Here is a 21,627-nt window from a genome sequence, read left to right on the forward strand (position 1 = left end):
TGTTAGTGTATTCTTCTATGTATATCTAATTCTTGTTAATCCCTTTGTTTTGCACAGAGAGAGAGAAAGAGAGAGAGAGAGAGAGAGAGAGAGAGAGAGAGAGAGAGACTTCGTCTTCGTTTGGAAAACAATTCAGTATATATTCGCTTAGAAACTAATCTTGAAAAGTGATATTGATGTGGATTAGCATTTTAATTGTGTTCAAAGTAATTAACGGTCGGTTACTATTTGTCATTGACCTTGATTAGTGTTATTGTGAGCTTTGGTTGTTAGCACTTATCACATAGTTCATAATTAGGAACTCACTTTGAAAATTTTAGTAGATTTTAAATCACGTTAATAAATTGACTTTTTATTTATTTAAAAAAAAAAAAAAAAAAAAGAGCATGTAACCCGTATTATGTATCGTTACAATTCTACATACACTATATATGCTTAAAGCTACACCAAGTATAACTTGAACCCAACTATATATATATATATATGTTATAGCATAAGACTATAACCTTACTCCAAAAAAATAAATATTACTATATATTTTGAAAATCTAACCGTTGAATTCAACTATATATATAGCAAGGTTATAGTTTTATGCTATAACCAATTTTATAATTAAACTTTGTCCTCTATATATATATATATATATAGTATGTGTGCGCGCGCGTGTGTTATTCTTTGGATTTAACATTCTTTTTATATATATTTTTTGATTAGCCTCAAAAAAAATTTCTAACTGCGCTACTTGTTGAGCCAAGACTGATGTCAATTAGAATACCATTTCAATTAGATGGCAAAATCGATATAAATTTTGCTCACTGAAACGTGACTTTTATTTATTTTGATATGTACAATTTTGATCATACTCATATATTTTTTTCCCAATCCTGCTTCTTCACATTCTCATGCTTTAGTATTTGATATAAGTAAAATCCATCCTCTTGTACAATCCAAATGCAATGGTCTCCACCGCAAGCCCATTTCCACTTATAGGTTGCAGCATATACATCAAAAGCGGCATGGAAGCTCCCGTAAAAAAAAATAGCAATAGAAAAGTGTCGTTCCTTGAAAGTTAGGACGAAAAGAGAACTCCCACTCTCCATTAGGCTGAAGGATTTCCAGACCTAAATCATTATCTGCAGATTTACAATGGCAGTCAAGGAGTTCATTGTTGAGGTTGTTGACGATTCGTACGTACTGCGTTCTAAATGGGTTGGGTACCCATGTAAAGGAGCTACTTAGGCCAAATGATAAGAGAAGGACAAACACAAAGTAATGAAGATGGGACATCATCCTTTGTTTCATTTTTCTGGTGCATACAAAAGCTATTTGGTTAAACTTGAAATGCATTTCCCTTATGCTTTTATAGCAAGAGTTTGCCAAGTTATACCTGCAAAACGCATGTCCAAATTCTATGCGATTGCTACAAACATTTAATGCACCTTAATTTTTCATTGGGAACATTACACTGACTTATCCTGAGGTCTACTCAAATTATATTTATTTCTCCTTTATTTCAAATTGTACACAAACCTTCGTAACTTTTCAAAATAAACTACACTCATATCTCTTGTGATTTAACAAAGTTAAATCCACTAATCGAAATTAAAGAAGTAAAATAATAATAATAATAATAATTTATGTAATTTGGCTTTTACCGTTCCGATTTCAAATGATATTCAAATTTTCTTTTCTTAAATTCAAGGAAAAGCAAAAGGTAAAAGATTTTTAATATAAATTTAATAACAAACAAAAATGTGAAAAATGTCAAGAAATTAGTGTTGCAAAATTCAAAACAGGCCATCAAAGAAATATAATATTTATAAAAAACTATAGGGAATAATGTTGATGTTTTTAATCACTCACTTTGGTGCCAAACTGACAGCAGTAGAATTGTTTTCCCACTGCCTTGTGCCTTCTGGTCTACTATTACTCCAACCAATATTTTTATACTTTTATATTATCATTTTTTCTTTATTTTCCACTCATGGTCAACAATAAGCAATAATATGGTGAGAAAGTGCTCTCACCTTTGTATTGATAATTGACAATGATGAAAGACTACAATTCTCCCAGCTTCCTCTAAAAAATAGGGATAATAATAGGGTGGGGCATTTCAAATCATAGATGCTCCATTGTAGTCTTGTCTCTCTTCTGGTAAAATTCGGGGTGGGTTGATTATATTTTACTAATCCTAATGCAATGGTTTTGACAAAAATGAGATGCAATTTTTTGGAGATGGTAGTAGAATATGTATACAAAAATAAGACAATTGTTATGGTTTAGTCCCTGATGCTGATATTTTGTGTAATAGTATTCAATTGCCAAACGAAGATCTATGGCATCAAAGGATGGGACATGCTAGTTACAAACATCTTTCAATTGTATCTATGCGTAAATCAGTTTTAGGGATGCCCAAGCTCAACTGAGTGAACAATGTGGTGTGTGGACCATGTCAGCTTGAGAAACAGACGAAAGTTAAACATCCGGGCACTCAAACATCCGCTACATCTAGACCATTGGAGCTACTACATCTAAATCTCATGGATCCAACTAGAGTTGAGTCTCTTGGTGTAAAGAAATACATCATGGTTGTGGTAGATGACTTCACTAGGTACACTTGGGTCATCCTTCTACAATCCATGTCTGATGCTCCTGAGCACATTGAAGCCTTGTGCATAAAATTGCAAAATGAGAAGAGCTTGAAGATTGATCGAATTTGAAGTGATCACGGTAAAGAAATCGAGAACTCTTACATAGAGTCCTTCTGCACTAGATCAGGTATATCTCAGGAATTCTCTACTCCTATTACTCCTCAACAGAATGGTGTAGTAAAAAGAAAGAACAGGGTTATTCAGGAGATGGTTAGAGTCATGCTGCACAACAAGAATGTGGCTAGAAACTTGTGTGAAGAAGCCATCAATACTGCATGTCATATGGTTAACAGGGTATATTTTAGACTCGATACCAAAAAGACTCCCTATGAGCTGTGGAAGGGAAGGAAACCAAATGTTAAGTATTTCAAAATCTTTGGAAGTACTTGTTTCATTCTCAAGGATAGAGAGAATGTGAGAAAATTTGACTCCCGAAGCAATAAAGGAATATTTCTGGGATACTCCTCTACAAGCAAGGCTTATCGGGTATACAACAAAAGAATCAAGAAGGTAATGGAAACTGTGAATGTTGTTATCGATGAATCTTCAGAGTCCGGTTCTAAGAAACTTAGTGAGGAAATCCGCAAAGAAATTCTTCGTCCCAAGCCCAAGGACATTCAAGAAATTGTTGATCAAGAGCCCGCATCTCCAAGTACTCCTGGCACTCTAAGTGTTGAAGAAGGTTCAGCAGACATACCTACTTCACCTAATTCTGAATCCCATGAAGAGAAAGGACCTTCCTCATGGATTAAATTGATTCATCCTCCTGAAGTTATTGTGGGAAACACGAATGAACTTACACTAAGGAAGCGTATAGTTGATAAATGTGTTGCTAACTTTGTGTCATATTCTTGTTATTTGTCGCAGGTTAAACCCACCAAGGTTGACGATGTTCTTCAGGATAAAAGCTGGGTCGAGGCTATGCATGATGAACTGCGTCAATTTCAAAGGAATGATGTCTGGACTCTAGTACCTAGACCAGAAGGTAAGAACATCATTGGCACAAAGTGGATATTCTGCAATAAGACTGATAAGGAAGGTAATGTGATCCGCAACAAGTCTCATCTTGTGGCTCAAGGATATTCTCAAATGGAATGAGTAGACTATGATGAGACATTTGCTCCAATAGCCCGTATGGAGTCCATCAGAATTCTCCTAGCCCTGGCATGTCACTTGAGGTTCAAGCTTTACCAAATGGATGTACTGATTTCTTGAATGGGTTCCTTAAGAAAGATGTTTATGTGGCTCAACCAAAAGGATTCATTGACCCACACTTTCCAGATCATGTCTTGTACCTCAAGAAGGCATTTTATGGTTTAAAGCAAGCCCCTAGAGTTTGGTATGATTGGCTCACACAATACTTGGTGTCACATGGGTTCACAAGAGGAAAAGCTGATCAAACTCTCTCTATCAAAAGGGAAGACAGCGAGTTATAGTTGCTCAGGTCTATGTTGATGATATCATCTTTGGGTCGACTATGGATGAACTTGTTCATAGTTTCTCAAAACTCATGCAAGCCAAGTTCGAGATGAGCATGATTGGAGAGTTGACTCACTTACATGGTTTGCAGATTGGTCAACAAGAGTCAGATATATTCCTATCTCAATCTAAATATTCTAGAAATCTTGTGAAAAAGTTTGGTTCGGAATCTGCTAGTTATGTTAGAACCCCTATGAGCCTAAATGCTAAACTCACTGTTGATTTGTTGGGTAAAAGTGTTGATTCATCTCTTTATAGAAGCATGATAAGTAGTCTTCTTTACCTTACTACTAGTAGACTTGACATTAGTTACAGTGTAGGAGTGTGTGCTAGATATCAGGCTAATCCCAAAAAGTCTCATGTGATAGAAAGAGTACATTGGGGGATTGGTCTTATGTGGGTAATAATCTTGTCTCCTGGATGAGCAAAAAGTAGAATTTCATCCATTATTCACTGCAGAGGCTGAGTACATCGCTGCTAGTAGCTGTTGCATCCAATTTCTATGGATGCAAAAACTCCTTGATTACCGTATTAGTCAAGAGCATCTTACCATCTACTGTGACAATACTTTTGCTATCAACATCTCTAAGAATCCAGTTCAACATTCTCGAACTAAACACATAGAGATTTGACATCACTTTATTCAGGAGCTTGTCGAAGATGGTACTCTCACTCTTAAGTTCATTCACACTAATGATTAAAAGGTTGATTTGTTCACCAAACCTTTTAATAGCAAACGGTTTGAATTCCTTCACCAAAACATTGCTGTCATCTCCATGGATTGATCTCTTCTTCTCCTCCTCCTTCCTTTGGCATTTGCATCTAGTTTTATGCATTGCTTTGTTTACCATGTTTTTGTTTGTTTGCTTTTTTTTGTTTTTGTTTTTGTTTTTTTTTTTTTTTTCCAGTTTTGCTTTATTTTTTTTTTCATAAAAAAAAATATTTGAAAAATTAGAAAAATACAAAAACAATGTGTGTTTGTGTACATTGGTATTTGTGTATCTTGGATGGCCATTGAAATAAAGTTTTCTAAACTTTGTATCTTTTGTAGCTTTGATGAGTATATCTATGCACAACTAAGAAAGTGAGCTTTGTGGCTCGTGTTTGTGATGAGTAAGATTAAGTAATCTCTTGTACTTAAAACTTGTATCACTCTTTTTGACAGGAAGGACTAGAAAATCCTAAGAGAAAGGCATAAATAACCATCTCACAACTGTTGCCCGCCAATCATGAAATGACATCTGTATGCTTAGGCATAACAAAAGTGCAATGTCAAAAACTTAACATCATTGGGTATTTCTTTTCTCTCTCTTATATGTCCATGTATGGTTTGCTTAAAAGAAAATATGCAAATAAAAATAAAAGCAAAAAGAATCAAAATGTTTTATATATGATTGCAACATGTGCTCTAAGAGATGTGGGAGTTATAGGATGTACCTCAAAGGTGATAGACCCCATCAAGCAATCATGATTTTGTCATATCTCAAATCATCATAACATGTAAACACTTATGTAATCTTGTGATATTTTTCACACACAACATGCAATATTCTTTGCTACTCTCGATACATGTGTAGGTACAATGTGATTTGGCCATCACAAAGAATATATGTTTTAATGTATGCTCACTAAACTGTCTTAACTTGTTTTTGAAATATAAAATTGGTTAGACTTGTTTAGTGTGTGTGTGTGTTTTGGATCTAAATGCTTGACCATTTTCTTGTTAAGAGATGATTTTGGGAGTTCAAAATGTTGTTTGGATCTTTGGTTGAGTAGCATGTTTGATTGCATTCATGTCTGTGTTTTTCTCTTCCTTGAAAAACTATTTTTAAGCAATCTCAACAGCTTCTCGATACCTCTCGATAGCTAGGCTATCTATCAAGCCTCTTGAGCTTCTTTTCTCGATAGCTATTATCGTCATCTTGATCCATCGAGATTCAATCTTAATAGCTTCTTTACAGCTTCACGATCGATCGAGGAAGTTTCTGTATGCTCGATAGATGCTCGATAGATTCTCGATCCATCGGGCCCCTTTTGCTTTGGACACCTCTCGATAGCTGCTTGATAGCTCCTTCTAGTAAATTTTAATTCTTGACACCTCTTTACACCTGCCGATCCATCGAGCTACGAATATGTCTATATATATTGACAGCGTGATTTTTCTTCATTTCTCCTCGATCTCTCTCGACAGTTTTTGTCTCTTCACCTCCCCAAACTTTTTTCTCTCAATCCAAATCTTAAACCCAAAATTTTTTTGGCCTCAAGATCATTTCTTCATCTAGTATGATCTTATTCTCTCTATTCTTATCATGCATTTCATGTTTTTTGACCTAACTTTTGGGATTTTTTGAAAAATTTGGGATTTTTCAAATTTGATGAGTTCTTCACAAATTTTTGGGTTGGTTTTTGTGCAAGTGATTTTAAATCATCATGCATTGCATCACATGTGCAGTTTTAACAATGGTCATGCATTTTAGATGTGTGATTACTATGTTGAAATGTTTTGTGTTGGTAGGTTTGGATTAGGCTGAGCCCATGATGGTTTTAATGTTGCATGTCACACGTTCATGCATTTTTCATGCATACGTACTAATTTTTGTTTCTGTCATTTGATACTAAACTGTTTGGTTCTTTTTTGAGTATCTCCCTCTCTTTCTCTCTCTCTCTTTCTTTCGTTAGTTGCTCTATGGCACCTAAATGAAAATCTACCCTGTCCTAGAACCCTCTTCACTCCGGGGCATCTTCTTCTACTACCCTCTTTGATTCTACTCCTTTTTACGTCCAGTTCCTTGATGATAAAGCTCATAAGGACTTTTTGGAGAACTTATCACGATGAGACATTCATTCGGAACACCAAGTCATTCTATCGAAATTTTCCGATATTGACCTTCCCACTGTTATCTACAGTAGGGGTTGGGAGTCACTATGTGGCATCCCGGTCACTTGTCCCTCCGTGATCATATAGGAGTTTTACTCCAATATGCACAGATTCAATTATTTAGTACCTCATTTTGTCACTCGCATTCGAGGTACGCACATCGTAGTCACTCTGGATATTGTATCTGAGGTGCTACACGTTTCTAGGATAACGCATCCTGACTACCCTAGCTGCGATCGTCCAAGGATTGTGTCCAAAGACAAACTCTCGTCTCTTTTCTGTGAGGCACCTTCTTCTTGGGATGACCATCAAAACACCCCTTGCTCGGGCTTTGCAAAAGGTCCGAGGTTCCTTAACATGGTAATGAAATTTGTTCTTCATCCTTTGTCTCACTATAACTGTATCACAGAGTCTCGTGCTTGATTTTTGTTATCCTTTCTTAAGGGACTCACTCTAGACTTTCCCTTTCACTTCATTCTTTCCCTGATGTATATAGGGATACAACGACTCGTGATAAGCTCATTTTTCCTTCAGCTATCATGAGGCTTCTTCACCATTTTTATATCTCCTATCTTGAGTCTCCTCATTTTACAGTTATGTATGCCATAGATGCTGCAATCGTTAGATAGAGCGAGGCCTAGTTTGGACCGAAGCAGATACGGACAAAGACAGCAACTCCTTCGGCTTCTTCCGCTCCTTCTACATCCACACCTTCTTCATCGGTGGGTGGTTTGACCCTCGAGGTGGTCATGGCACAATTGTAGTGTATGGATGCTTGCCTTGACACACTCAGTGATGAGTTGTGTCAGGTGAACACCTGTGTTAGTCGTATTGCTCGACAGCAAGCTCGCCTTGGTGGCTTCATAGAGTCTCCCTCTCCTTCTCTAGAGGCATCTGAGGATGAGGACGATGATGGTGACTCCAACGACGATGATGATTATGAGGATGAGGATGCTAGCTTGCCCAGTGACAATGAGATGACTGCTTAAGTTACTTACCTTTTGTCATTCGTGACAAAAAATGGAAGTAGTTTTGGATATGAGAGTAGTCATGCACATAAGGGGAGAGTTAGCATAAGAGATTTTGCTAGGGGAGTGTTTTTCTTTTTGAGGGATGTAGTGAGGACTTATGTATTTTTTCCTTTTTTTCTTTTATAGATACATTGTTCTTACTTTGTGATAGCAAACCTTGTACTTATGATGTTATCTATATATGATGAAGTTGTTATTACAATTCTTTCACCTATCTCTAAATGTGCTGTTTCTTTTCTCTCTTTATGCACATGCTTCTTATTTATTGTACGCAATCTTTTATTTCTGTTTCACACTAAGATGCCTTGATGAGTTTTATTTAAAGTGTTTCAGAAATACAAGTTATCAAAGTCTTCATGCCATAAACTCTCTTATTGAAAAGTTTTTCAAGAGTTTGTGTTAGGATAGATTTTATTGTATTCAACAAGTGAGTATGAGTTGAGTGATTTATAATTTCTCTTATATGTTCATTTGTTTGTTGTGGTTTTGTCACAAATTGGCAAAGGGAGAGATTGTTAAGACATATGTGAATCATTTTAGGAATATATGTCAATATAGAATTGGCTAATCCTTTGACAAAATGCACTTTACTTATAATTAGGTAGATCTAAGATGTGTTTAATGCTTCAAGGAACAAGGTTTCAAGTTCAAGTGTTAAAATCACGCAAGTTTGTCCAAGAATCAAGTGAAGAAGTGTTAGATTTTAAAGCTCGACAGCTAGTATCTATCGAGGTTTAAAAGGTTGTTTAAGCTCGATGCTCGACAGCTGCTTAATAGATAGGGTATCTATTAAGATTTAAGAAAATCATATTTTCAGTTCTGATTTTCATCCAATCCGTGTATAGATGTTTGGCCTTTCTTTTCTTACAACCATAAACATATATAAGGATTGTCTTAAGAGCCGTCACAGCTGATGCAAGTGAGTGCAACTTGATGCAAAGGTTTTTCACATGCATATTGTGAACCGGAGACATATGCCCTAGTTCATCTTTCTCTTTAAGAAGCTGCTGTGTTTGTACACCATAAGGTTTTGTAACCAAGGAGTTTCATGATCTTCATTGTGTTGATGAACTAAAGAACTTTGCAGCTAACATCCTTCTCAAGTTGGTGTGTAGGCCGCGTACTGAGATCCGCGCATCAAATTAGTTAGTCACGTACTGGGTAAGGGTTCAACTGTAGGTTAGTATAAGGTACTAGGATTCTTTTACTTGTAACCGCTTATTGTGATAATAGTGAATTCTCGAGAGTGGTGACCTTAAAATCACCTAGTGGGGTTTTCGCTATGTAGGTTTTCCTCATTCATAAAATAATCACCATGTAAATTTATTTTCCGTTACATATTAACTTAGTTAGTGATTTGTTTGTGTTGTCATGCGTATTGCATGCTAATTAACTTGGCTAATTAATTGGTTAATTTATAACAAAGGGTCAATACATTCTTGGCCTATCAAAATACACCTAACGATAAATTTTTTACTAGTTAAGTTATTAAATGTCAATCAATAAATATGCTTGCATAATAAATTCTTTTAAATGACTACTTTATGTTTAGGATTTATGGAGGTGGTTAGACATTAATTCGAAATAATTTTAGATCTTTTAAAGCTAAAATTTTCTTGCTTTTAAGGGGAAAGAGTGTTATGATTAACAAAAAAATCAGCAATCGAGTTGAAGTGTTTTGAAATCGAGGATGCTTCCTCTATTTATAGATGGGAATATCCCTGGTTGATAAGTTGGAGTGAAGTACAAACTCCGTAGGGCATTGTGAGAGACCGCAAAAGTGCCTCTAAAAAAAAGAGAGATTTTTAGAGTGTTTTTTAGAGCACCTCTCTTTTTGGATAAGTGGTGTGGAGTCGCCACTTATTTTTTATACAAAAAAAATAAGAAAAACTAAATATAACTAAATATGACTGAATTGTTTCATTTGATTGACTAAGTAAAAAAATACATGTTTGATAAATTGAAAATTACATGGCTTTGGGTCCTAGTTACAAACTACTAAAAATACATGGTTTTTTGTCCTAATTACAATCTACCCAAAATAAATAAAGATAAAGATAAAGCCTAGGTCTACCTATCCAAAGACTTTAAATTTGGAGGCTAGGTTACAGAATGGGAAGGAGTGAGGTACCCATTTCATCCAGACAGAGTCTGGTCTTCTAGACTCTCATGACCTATGTACCCCTTTATGCATGACATGAATGATAAGTTGCACACATAAATAAAAAATAATAATAATAAAAAAAAAAAAACTAAATCACACAAGTTTATTTATGAATGCATCATCTTCTTTGTAAAAAATAATTCAAATCTGTGTTGTAAAAAAAAATTGAATTTGGTTTAGAAAAATCAGATCTGTTTTTGAGAACTTGAAAAAAAAAAATTGGTTTTTTGAAAAGAAAAATTCAGATTTGTGCTTATTAAAGAAAACAAAATCTTTTGATCTGAAAATATATTAGATCAGTTTTTTAAGAACTGAGAAAAAATGGTTTTTGATTTGTAAAAGATCAAATTTGTTTTGTGAGAACTAAGAAAAAATGGTTTTTGATTTGTAAAAGATCAGATCTGTTTTGTGATAATAAAAAAAATCAAATTTGTGTATTTAAAAAAATAAGATCTATTTTTATATGTGTAAAAAAAATATGAAAAAGATTTCTTGAGAAAAGGATTTCATTCATGAAATAAATTTATGCTATGTATACTAAATCAAACAAACACAACCATTGATGATCCTTTTTTTTTTTTTTCAAAATCTGCTATGTTAAAAAAATCAGATCTACATCTAATGAAAATGTAGATCAATTTTTAATTTGAAAAAAAATGCAGATCTGCATCTAATGAAGATGCAGATTAGTTTTTAACTTGAGGAAAATTCGGATCTACATCTAAGGAAGATGAAGGTCCGTTTTTGATTTAAGAAAAGTTCAAATCTGCATCTAAGGATGTGCCTTTTCGTCATCCTAAGAGCGTTGAGCCCGGGCCCTCAAGGGTGCCATTCAACACTTTGAAAGTGTCGTTCGGCACTCCAAAAGTGCCGAATGGTACTCTTGGATGCTAATCACACTTTCGTGTTCGGGTGCGTTTTGGACTCCTTTTTTAGGTTTTCTTGAGCCGGGCCTTGCACTTAGACATGTTTTCAATTCGTATTCTTAGATTTTTATCTCTTTTCTAGATAATGTAGGTCTTTTCAGCAACAACTATCTTGTAGATAAATACTCTAAAATAAATCTTGATAAAGTTCAGATTATCCACAATTTTATTGTTATCCAATTATCCCATTTATTCCCATGCAAGCAATCCCATTTTTGACACTAACTATCAACCAATCACAAAATTATTTAATTAATTTTAATTGTTTAACTAATCAGAATTAATATAAATCAATCATGCATGGTCGACTCCACCTAGACACAATGCATGCTGACCGTGCAAACATGATCATGCGATATCTTTCGATCTGACGGTCCGATTTGGAAACCGGTTATATCATCGCGACCGTTAGAACCTCAAGATCATTTTTATGATATGCAATGAACAAATTAATGCATGTAATGCAATCATGATTTTTGGGGTACATGGATGGTCATTCCAGTCATCTTCCTTGATTAAATCATGGGTGCAAAATCGAGTGTCTACAGGCATAAATTATCTAGCATTTATCTTTAATAATGAGTATTCCTTTGATGATTTATGAATAGCAAATTACACTTGATGCACTGGTTGTAGCCTATAACTACAACTTCCTTTAGAAAAATTAACACTACTACATATTTTGAAAATCTAACTATTGGATCACATGTTCTTTACGCTCTTAACACACATTTTAGATTTTGTTCTAATCAGATGTTATTTACTATATGAACCATGAACTTCTTTTTATACATAATTTTATACTACAAAAACTTGCAATTTGAAAAATTAATCGATAACATGTCTATTGATCTTTGATATTCCAGAAATTTTGCAAGTATGAAGAATATAAAAATAAAATATAATCCAATAGTAGATTTGTCAAAATTCACATCCAATAAAAAGATAGAGTTAAATTTTAGCTTTAAGTTACAATCAAGTTTGTAGCCTAACTTTGTCTTTACAAATTTGAACTCAGAGTCTATCCAATTTGACTCCTACTTTATTTTCTGATTAATTTGAGTGATAATACAACTTTGAGCCAGTTATTTTTTTCCTTTTTCAAGAAATATAATCCTGTATATTTATGAATTTTAATTTACTTAATTATCTTAAATTATTAGAAAACCAACTAGTAATTCAAAATAAATCAACTATCTAATGGAAATATCCACTTGGAATAATGCAGTGCACGTCCACTCTTATTTTAGGTTTGAACCAACGAAATCATGGCATGTAATTAATTAAAATTAATTCTTAAAGAATCAATATAATTAAATTAATCATAATTGCACATGATCAATCATAATTGTGGGAATGTATTCCTTCCTCTAAAATATTATTCATATTGATCTTACAATTTGGTAGTTTGATTTAAGTATATGAGATGTCATTTTCGTCTTGAATAAAAATTAGGTATAGTATTTTAGGTGCTGTTCCTTAGGTTCCCCTCTTACGATTCTGCCCATATGGCATAATCTTAAAAGGAGAACTTAAGAAATAACACATAGAGAGTAAGGGATAAATGACAATAAGCATAACTTGATCAAACATAGACAGTCATTAGGAAATGACTACAATGAACATTTATCAAGTAAATGACCGTCCGGACACACAATGCAATTAAGAACAATGCTAGAATCAATTGCATGTTCAACAAACACATGATGCATTAAAGAAACTATAGCAATACGCAATAGAAAACAATAAGCATCAAGAAATGGCTATAAAAACCAAGATGCAAAGTTTAAACTAAAGAAAACAAAGTTTTAAACTAAAGTACTTGAAAGCTTTAAACGAAAGCACTGTAAACATCCAACAATTATAAAAATGTAAAATAAACTAAAAACCACTAAAATAAACCAATGATTTTATACTACTCCCCCTCAAGCTGTACTCCCCCTCAAGCCTAAACTACTCCCCCTTTTTTACCAGAACGACCAAATGTCCTAAAATGCATTGGACTCCAAATCTGATTTGTGCATCAAAGTCATCAACTTGAGATGAGAGGGTAGTGATCTGGCCTTGAAGGTATGTGAATTGAGTCTTGGAGTTGTTGATTTGTGAAGCTAGCATTATATGCAACTCTTCAACCCTTCTAATGAGATGATCAAGGCAATCGGGTGCTCTTTCTTGTGCTTGGGAAGAAGGTTATGCAATATCCTCTGGGACTAAAGTGAAATGCTCAATTTACTCTTCAATGTCTCCTCCTTTAGCAGCATCATCTCTTGGAATTTGAGAGACACCAACACTTGGTCTGGGGATATGAGCTTTGCTTTGGATGATGGTCTGCTCAATTATAGGATCTTTCCTTTGCATCACTTGAAGACCACTTGGAATCTTCACCCTTGCCTTTAAAATAAGAGACATGACAAGGCTTGGGAACGGTAGAGTTAGCCTTGAATTCCTCTTTGTGATGCTTTTGATGAAGAGCTGATAAATGAAACCACAAATGTCGATCTCCTTGTGAGTGAAGAGATCAAATAAAAATATGGTCCTTGTTGTTGACAAAGTCATCAAGTTCTTCACTGGGTAGAGGTTGAAGATCATGATGTACGCCAAGGCACACATTTCTGAAGTGAACTCAATGGTGTGCCCTTTTTCTTGAGTTTTCCTCCAAGAATTTCCACGATAGGCTCAAGCTTCTCCCTTCTCTCATCATATTGAAGAGATGTTTTCAAATTTGTCGAACGAATCTCCAAAACCTCTTGAATTGATTCCCTTGAAACTGAGAACTCTCTCCCCCTTAGCCAACAGTTGATGTGATCACCTTCCACAATGGCATTGGCAAAGAATTCTCAAATGATATCTTTAAACACATCACCCAACGGATTAAGCAACTTCGACCATGTCCTTTCTTTGAACACATCCAAAATGAAAGTGCCCTCTAGGGACTATAAATCCACAACCCTCTCTAGGACAATTGGGGCCCATTTGTAGTGATCAAGAAAGGCCATGTCGGCTTCGTCATTTCGAAATGAATTTGAGGAGGTGCAAGGACGCTTTGAAGACTTCTTTTTGGCCTTTTTCTTGATAGGAGACATCTGCAAAACAAACACCAACACAAAGAAACAAAAACAAATACAAACATGGAAACAAACTTGATTAGACACAAGTTAGTTCAAAAATGAACAAAATAGTCCTAAAAAGTATAAAGACAAGAAAACAAAGTCACAAGATCATGTTTTAAGTGCTAAAGGTCTAACAAGACTTACATAGCATGAGTGAAATGCAAAACATGTCAAGTGATCGAGTGTGTGCATCAAGTGTGCTTGTGGTGTGCATGAGAGATGCATGAGCAATGCATGACAAGGCACTCATGGGTCAAAGTGTGCAAAACACATAACTAATGTTTAAAACATGTTAAGCATGTAAAAACATAGTAATCCCCAAAAATTGGTACTCATCGGAGTCCAAACCAATGAAAAAAATTTCATTTGGGCATTTTATCAAACACTTAGAGTGCATACAAACCACTTACATGTAAAACAATGCATGAACATGTTGAAATCTTACCTAAATACATGTTAAAATGCCACTTGGGGCCAACACAAACACAAATAAACACAATGGGACATAGCCCAAACAAGAAAAATAAAAAATTTTGCAAGAAAATAAGTTTTCCCAACCCTTTTCAAAAAATAACCCAACCCTAGAAATCCTAGAATCTAAACTTAATCTAAGGGATCAAGAGTGAAAAAATGTTAAAACTTGCCTTAGATGTTTCTTTGGAATGAAAGTTCTTGAGATTTGGGTGAGATTTTGAGTGAAAGAGTGTTTTGGGTTGAGAGAGACACAGAGGAGGCATAAGAGAGTGTTTTGAAAAAACTGTCACTGTTTTGCTTTTAAAATTGAAAATCCGCTCATTTCGCGAGTAAGCTACTCGCAAAATGACCTCTAAAGAACAAGATAGATTTCGCAGGAAAATTCTTCTTGCGAGGGAGTCACGAAACTCACTGTGTAAATTTTAGAAGAAATTGAAAATGGCTTCCTCATTTTCGCGGGTAAGGTCTTACTCGCGAAAATGCCTCTGAAGGAGTTTTTCAACAAAAACAGATTTGGCAGCTTGGAAAACTCTTAACATAAAAATGTTACACAAAAACACTTTCAAAAACATATAAAATACTTAGAAATATTTTTGGGTTTGATTATCAAGCAATTGAGTATACATATATCGCATGTGAACACGTATAATCTCACAAATGAAATAGGCATTCATTGAACATTAACCTTGTGTGTTGTGTGTGTGGATCAAGTATGAGCTAGTCCATAGTCTAGTATGAAGCTTCAATGATCAATTCAATCAAGTCATACACAACTAGTATGAAGTCAAGTGACCTATCTCACTTGTAGAAATGAACATATATGACCCCTCACCAATGTGTTTACATATTGATTGAAATCTTTTCATTTGGCTTCCATTTTTCATACTTTGATCAAATACAACTCAAAATTTTGAGAACCGATGCCATAAACTTTTTGATATATATTTGGCAAAAAAACCTTTGGCTTTGGCACCATACATTCTAATACATATTTGCTCCACATTTTCCTAGTCAAACTAGTTTTCGAAGCAAGGCCTTTTCAGCTCTTTTCTACTTTTAGAGACAGACAATTGAAGAGCTCTTTGAAAAAGAAAAAAAAGAATGTGAAGAGATATATAGGCACCAGTCTACGCATATATCAAGATCAAGCAAAACCATTGACTAATCATTCACGACAAGCTTGAAGATCTATTTACAACAATCAAACGTAGATTTCTAGATGTCGCTCACACTTAAAAAAATGTGCATACATAACAAGCTAAGCTTGTAAATGCACTACCCCATTAGTACAAAGGTACTAGGCCAAACTCAACATGTGATATACACAACACAAGTGATCAAACTTTTTGAGATTTTTCATTTTTATGGGTTTTCAAAATTTTCAACACACTAAAAAAAAAAAAAAAAAAAAGCGATAAATTAAAACCAACAAAAACAAGGTAAACAAACATGAATGCACTAATGATTAGGAGTGGGTCACACAAGAGATATAAGTCAAGGGATGATACCGACACCGATGGTTTGCAAAGAGATTCAAACCGAGGACCATCAAGAGGTTTAGTGAAAATATCAGCCTTTTGATTTTCGGTGTTGATAAACTCCAGCCATACAATTTTCTCTTCCACCAAGTCTCGAATGAAATTATATCGAATTTCGATATGCTTTGACTTTGAATGTTGAATAGGATTCTTAGATAGATTAATGACACTGGTATTGTAATGGAAAACACACATGGTGTCTTGAGAGATCCCATAATCATGAAGAAGCTTTTTCATCCACAAGAGTTGTGCACAACAACTACCCACTGCAATGTACTTCGCTTCAGCAGTTGATAGGGACACCAAATTTTGCTTCTTGCTTATCCATGACACCAAATTTTTTCTGAGGGAGAAACATCCTCTCGAGGTGCTTTTTCTATCATCAACACACCTGACCCGATCAGCATCTGAGTATCCAACTAGGCAGTCATTTGAATCTCTTAAGTACCAAATCCCATAGTCGGATGTTCCATTGACATAGAGAATGATTCTTTTGACCGCTGTCATATGGGACTCTTTGGGTGCTGCTTGAAAATGAGCACATACCCTGACACTAAAAGCTATGTCTGGCCTACTTGCAGTGAGATATAATAGACTACCAATCATGCTCCTATAGAGGGTTGGATCTACATCCACACCGACTAGATCAGAGCTCAGTTTTACTAAGGAACTCATTGGAGTGGATGCATGTTTCTTTGAGTCTAAACCAAATCTATTTACGAGATTTTTGGCATACTTCTCTTGAGATATGAATATCTCATCTTTCTATTGTTTCATTTGAAGACCAAGGAACTAGTTTAGTTCCACCACCATTGTAAAATGTACTCCCCCATAGATCGAGGGTTTTACATGGAGTCGCCACTTATTTAATTTAAATGGAAAAATAAGAAAACCTTTAATATAAAAAATACTTCTATTGTATTAATGTATATGACAATTTCTATCAATTTTGTAACAAAAATTAACAATGCTTTTTTGTCCTAGATACAATCTAAGAAAAGTAAATTACATTGCTTTATTTCCAACTTACATTCTAGAAAATGTATAATTGCATATACAAGAGCATAGTCTAGAACCCTTGATCTTGGTTCGGAGGCTAATTTACGAGATGGGAAGGGATTAAGCACCCATCTCACTTGGTAAAACCGGTCTCCTAGGTTAAGGTGGCCAATATCATGTCATGTCAAACAAATACAAACAATATGTCATATAAACATGTTAATTTGCAGGAATTGTAAACAAATATGTGTTAGGGGAATTTGACATAAAGAGAAACAAAAAGTGGAACTTGTTAGACAACAATTTTAATGTAAAGAAAGCATGAAGGTAATGACATGTTCATCCAAGAAATCAATGTAAACAAAGAATTCCTAGCCTAGACATGTTCATCTAAGCATGTGAAGAAAAAAAAAAGTTGTCATGTTATTTGTCATCAACATAATTGCAGAGAGAACAAAATAAAATAAAATAAAATAAAACATTTAAGCATATTTGATCATCCAAGCAATTATGAAAAAAAAAATAAAGGAAAAATCCCTTAGACATGTTCATCTAGAGAAAATCAAAATACTTAGACATGTTCGTTCAAGCATTTAAAAAAAAAAAAGTACAACAACTACCTAGATATGTTCATCTAAGCATTCAAGGGAAAGTTGTGCTTTGTTCTAGAAGTGTTCATCTAAGCATTCAAGAGAATATTGTGCTTTAGCCTAGAAGTGTTCATCTAAGCATGTAAAAGGAATATCAATGAGACATATAGACATATTCATCCAAGCATATCATGAAAGAAACAAATAATGACTTGTTAAGCATTTATCCAAGCATGTGTAGAAAGTTAAGAACATAATTAACTACTTAGCAGCATAGAACATAAATTAAAAGGGGGAAGTGATCACTTAAAGGGCTAGGGAGAAAGCAAGGAAGTACTAAACTACAACAAAGGTAAGAACAATGGTTGCACAACAACTTTTCTTTTCTTCTTTCTCACTAGCTCTCTAGAGGGAATTCCGGGTCTAGAAAATGGAAGAGGTCTTCTCTATTTATAGGGGAAGGGATGGCTTAGCTTTAAAGCTAAGTTATTAGCTTTCTTTTGCAGCTAAGGGAGGAGATAACCTGTTTAAAAGAGCTGGAACAGATTTGGTGTTGATCCCCATTTGAATTTTGAAAGTAAGTTGAAGATGATGCTGCACCTGCTTCGTATTTTCGCTATAAATTTCTGCTCAAAATTCCAAATGATTCAAGATTGGTGTTTTTTGAAATTAAATTCAATTATCTACAACCTTTTCAAAAATAGAGAAAACCAAATTTCAACGTTTTCCAGGCCGAAAATGCGTTTCAAATTGCTGCTAAAAATAGTACCGTTTTTTGAGCATTTTTTAAAATTTTCACAGGTTGTATCTGTTTCTCTATCCAATTTATTTTTCAAAAAACTTTCTTCTGAAGCTAAGGGAAGGGATAAGCCTATTAGATAAGCTTGAATAAATTTGATGTTGATCCCCCTTTGAAATTTTGAAAGAAAATTGAAGATGATGCTGAATGTGTGTTATCTTCTGCATCTGTTTCGAATTTTGGCCATAACTTTCTGCTCAAAATTCCAATTGATTCAGGATTTATGTTTTTTGAAAGGAAATTCATTTCTCTACAACTTTTATAGAATAGAAAAAACCAAGTTGCTGCTGAAGGTAATGACATTTTTTGAACATTTTTCTTTTTTTTTGAATTTTTCATGGATCATATCTTTTTCTATCTCCAATTTTTTTTTTTTTTCAAAAGAGCTGATAAGATGCCATATAGGAAAACACTTTTATTATTTCTAAAAAAAAAAATGAAAAAAAAATTGAAATCCAATCAAAAATCACACTTAATTAATTTTAAATTAATTCTTGTGAGAACCAATCAAAATTAAGTGTTTACAATAGGTCGCGATGGGGCCCATTGTGTAGGTGAGCCATGATCATTGAAAATTGTTTGTATGATAACTTTTGATCAGGTGGTCCAATCAAAACCCATGGCATACCATTATGATTGTTAGAGCATCAAGATTTGTTTTGTATCACATATATGAAGATCTATTGGTTAGTTAAATGTAAGTTGTAAAATGGGGTGTCTACAACCATGCTCATTTTGAATTCCTTATTCATTTCTTCTAACAATTATTGAGCAAGAGCATCAATTATTGAACCGAACACAATATCATCCATATATACTTGAGATACAAGAAGAGATTTTTCATCTTATTTAACAAAAAGTGTCTAATCAACTTGACCTCTCTTGAAGCCGCGGTCCAAATGATATGACATAAGACGATCATACCATGCTCTTGGTGCTTGCTTCTGCCCATATAAAGCTTTCTTCAATCTTAGAACAAATTTCAAAAAATGTGGATCTTGGTATCGCTTTGGTTGCTCAACAAACACTTCTTCGTGTAGAAGCCCATTCAAAAATGCACTCTCACATCCATTTGATATAGCTTGAAATTCATAATACATGCTTTGGAAAGAAGAATCCAGATTGACTCAAGTCTTGCTATCGGAGCGAATGATTCATCAAAATCTACACCTTCAACTTGAGTATATCCTTGAGCCACCAATCTAGATTTGTTTCAAACAACTTCACCATCCTCATCGGTCTAGTTCTTGAAGATCCACTTGGTACCATTCACATGTGTGTCTTTGGGTCTTGGAACCAATTCCCATACGTCATTTCTAACAAATTGATGTAACTCTTGGTGCATGGATTCTACCCAATTTTCATCTTTCTAGGCTTCTTCCACTTTCTTTGGTCAAATTGAGCAAGGTAGAAATGATACATCACATGGTTCACACTATAGCTCGGTCCTCTTCTCCAACGAAGGCCTTCATCCAAATCACCAATTATGTTGCTTTTGGGATGATTGAGAGTCACTCTTGACGAGGGTTTCTTAAAAGTGGAGGGTTCTTCATTATAGGAGATTGGAGGCTAAACTTCCAGAGGGGTTAGTGGACTTAACAACCCTTGAGTTGATCTATTCTCCCTTCTCGATGTGGTAGGAGTAGTTTCATTTTCCGGTGATTGTCTCCCACCATCATCACTTTGAGACATGTTGCTATCGCCATCATTCTTCTTAAGGCTTGGAGCTTCTCCATCTTCACCAACACTCTTTTTTGGAATGGTGTCATATATAACTACATTTATTGACTCCATAACCGATTTTGTGTGCTTGTTGTACACTCTATAAGCTCGGCTATTTACGGAGTATCCTAGGAAAATCCCTTCATTGCTCCTGGCGTCAAACTTTCCAAGATTTTCCCTATCATTGAGAATGAAGCATTTACTTCCAAATACCTAGAATTATTTCACCTTTGGCTTCTTTTCCTTCCGTATCTCATATGATGTTTTCTTCATTCCCGCTTGGAAGAAGATTTTAATCCCAATGTGGCACAAAGGTCTCTATTAAAAAGTATAACTCTCGCCATCTCTTGGATCACCCGATTATTCCTTTCAACAACCCCATTTTGTTGCGGAGTCTTTGGGGCTGAGAATTCCTTCTTGATACCATGCTCATTGCAAAATGCTTCAAATTTAGCATTCTCAAACTCCTTCCCATGGTCACTTTTGATTTTGATGATAGGGACTCCCTTTTCATTTTGAAGCTTCTTGCATAGTCTTTCCATCTTTTCGCATGCCTCCAACTTTTCTCTAAGGAATTCCACCCAAGAGTACCTTGAGAAATCATCAACCACAACTATGATGTATCTTTTTCCACCCATGCTTTCCGTTCTCGTTGGACCCATTAGATTAACATGAAACAACTCCAATGGATGAGATGTAGCAACAACAATTACTTTGGGATGGGTTGATTTATTTTGTTTACCTAATTGACATGGGCCACAAACATTTTTCTCGATCTTTCCAAATTTTGGCGAACCAATCATGGCTTCAAGCTTTGAGACTTTTGCCACTTGCTTGTAATTTGCCAAAACATTGGTGCCATAACTCCAGCAAATTAACTTGGGCACTTTGACATGATACATTTGGCTTGGGAACTATGCCATAGCAATTATCGGTGGTCCTAAGTCCTTTCAAGACTTATACACCTTCTTCACTGAGAATTAAATACCCTTTCTTGGAGAATTGAACTAGAAAATCTTCGTCACATATTTGGGCGATGCTCGGCAAGTTTTCTTTCAGCCATTTGATATAAAGAACATCAGTCAACAATGGAAGTCCTGGAATGTCAATAGTTCCCTTTCCTAGGACTTACACAAGCTATTATGAAGCTCATGATTTCTACGCTCTAGACATTTCAGCATGTGTATGAACATTCTAGCATGTTTCTTAGACTTTAATAACTCTAAGAGCTCGTTACTAGGAAAATCTCCAAAGATGCTCATAGAG

This window comes from Quercus lobata, chromosome 4 (genome assembly GCF_001633185.2).
Source record: "Quercus lobata isolate SW786 chromosome 4, ValleyOak3.0 Primary Assembly, whole genome shotgun sequence".
In the NCBI taxonomy this organism is placed as follows: domain Eukaryota; kingdom Viridiplantae; phylum Streptophyta; class Magnoliopsida; order Fagales; family Fagaceae; genus Quercus; species Quercus lobata.